This window comes from Sardina pilchardus, chromosome 6 (genome assembly GCF_963854185.1).
Source record: "Sardina pilchardus chromosome 6, fSarPil1.1, whole genome shotgun sequence".
Taxonomy (NCBI): Eukaryota; Metazoa; Chordata; class Actinopteri; order Clupeiformes; family Clupeidae; genus Sardina; species Sardina pilchardus.
In genome coordinates, this window is record NC_084999.1 from 7,730,688 (window position 1) to 7,732,792 (window position 2,105).

Consider the following 2,105-nt stretch of genomic DNA (forward strand, 5'->3'; position numbering starts at 1 on the left):
TTGACCACCGGTCAGTGTCGGAAAATAAGTCTCCACAGGGCGAAACAGGACAGCATATGAAGAGTTATTTTCCAAAATGCTATATCCACCATTTTAATGAATTTTCATTTTTTTCATTTTGTTTTCCAAGTAATTTCAGTGGAACTGTATTGGGTTATGTTTAGTTGATTTATCTTTACTCAATCAAAGCAAAACAACTGCATTTTAATTGACAGAATAGCTTAGCATTGCACTTTTAAATGTTAGATTATACTGTATATATCCACAGTGAGCACCATTCCAAATTGTTTGAGAAATGCCGATGGTAGACAACTACCATCTGTCAACAGCTGTCAAAAAATGGCCTTGAGTGGAATGTGCATGAAATATTCCATCATTACGTGAATACCTTTATATATGCAGTGCTCATCAAACTAGGAGAAATTAGCCAATGAACACCCTAAGTGCAAAAATGCAGAAAGAGAGAGAGAGAGAGAGAGAGAGAGAGAGAGAGAGAGAGAGAGAGACGAAGTGAGAGACACGGTAATACATAGTTTAGATTGCCACAGGCAAAAACGTCATCACATTTTTCTACTATATAATCCCCATAGCTCAGTTTCCATTACGAACTGCATTTTGAGGACAGGCTTCACACAGCAATGTATGACAACAGCCCCCACTCCCGACTAAGAGTCCGCCCCCTGCCCCCTACCCCCCTCTCTCACCTAAGACCACTGTGCCATTATTGCATAAACACACCCTGTTGATTAACAACCGTGTCTCCTTGACAACAAGCATCCTGAAAGATTAGTATAGCTGTGAGTCAGACATAATGGCCAAAACATCTTCCTGCGCTTGTTCCCAAGTGACACATCAATGATGCTGATGATGATGGACCCAGCAGCACACTAGCCGCTGCAGTCGGCCTCAGGGTCTTCGGTTAAAAACGGGAAATTGAGAGTGTCATCAGTCACGCTTCGTCAGTGGCACAGGGCTTCAGTGATAGGCTGTGGGCAAGGCACTATTAGTGGCATTCCATGGTTGGTTGGAAATGACCATGAGTAACTTCCTAATAGCACAACCGCATTGTTGACAGCAGAAAGTACACACACTAAAAGGAGATGACGTCAAGGTTTGGGGGAAACTGTTTGAGAGGTATCCAAAAAGCATGTTTAAAACTGTAAGTGTCTGAAATATCAAATAATATCATATCTTGAAATAAAGTAAGTGGATTTGAATCAAATTGTCTACTATAATCAGAACTGAAACTGGTTCTCTGTGTTGTGCAATTTGATTTACGCGAGGAGCAGCCATGTGCAAAACACAACGTTTAATTGCTTCCTTTTTAAATTTGTGTTCTTATTATTTTACAATCATCAAACCCTTGACTACCTTTAGATGAGAAGTCGACTGCTGACTCATGCCCTAATGAATGTTTCATTTGCCACATTTTTATTGGTGTAAGAAAAATATGCTGTCATTTTATCAAAATTGTTTCATTCATTTGGACTGAGTGAGTAGGCCTACTGTATTTAAATGTTCCATGACTCACATTGTAGCAGTGTTTCAGAAATAACAATCATTTTATTATTTTTGATTAAAAAGAATATTACAATATATCAGGCTCATGGTTTTGTAACACTTTAGAATACAAACAACTGAAGAACTTGAACTTGACTTCATCCATCGACCCATGACGTGGAGAAACAATGGAAGACTTGTGATGGCATGCACAGTGCACACAGCAATATCACTGTCTGTCTACAAAGGTCACAAATTAACTACAAATCTTTGCTGCTACATTCATCGGTTTAGTGCAACACGTCCTTTACAGTCGTTAAATATTTCATAAATATACAGAATAGCAATTTAATGAACAATAGTTGTAAACAATCAAAACATATTCTAAAGTGTTACTATTATACAGTAGGATAGCATTTGCTCAAAATGTGTTGTGCTTAACATTCTTTCATAATTCATAGCCATTACAAACTGGGAAATGACACAATTAATTCCTATTAAAACATGAGGTTGAATGGAAAAAAAACAGGATTATTTTATAATTTATAATCTTATAATATATTTAACAACATGCAAAATCTAGTTCATGCATCTGACATTGTTCT

The 2,105-nt window shown here is 37.3% G+C and overlaps 1 protein-coding gene across 1 annotated transcript in view; it reads right to left on the reverse strand.

The window, feature by feature from the left end:
- Positions 1-1,608: 1,608 nt before the first annotated feature.
- The window catches only part of cpne4a (copine IVa), a 51,790-nt gene continuing 51,293 nt past the window's right edge, over positions 1,609-2,105 (reverse strand). The window contains exon 16 of the mRNA XM_062537646.1: positions 1,609-2,105. This exon is cut by the window's right edge and continues 510 nt beyond it. The gene's annotated coding sequence lies outside the window, so the exon portion shown is untranslated.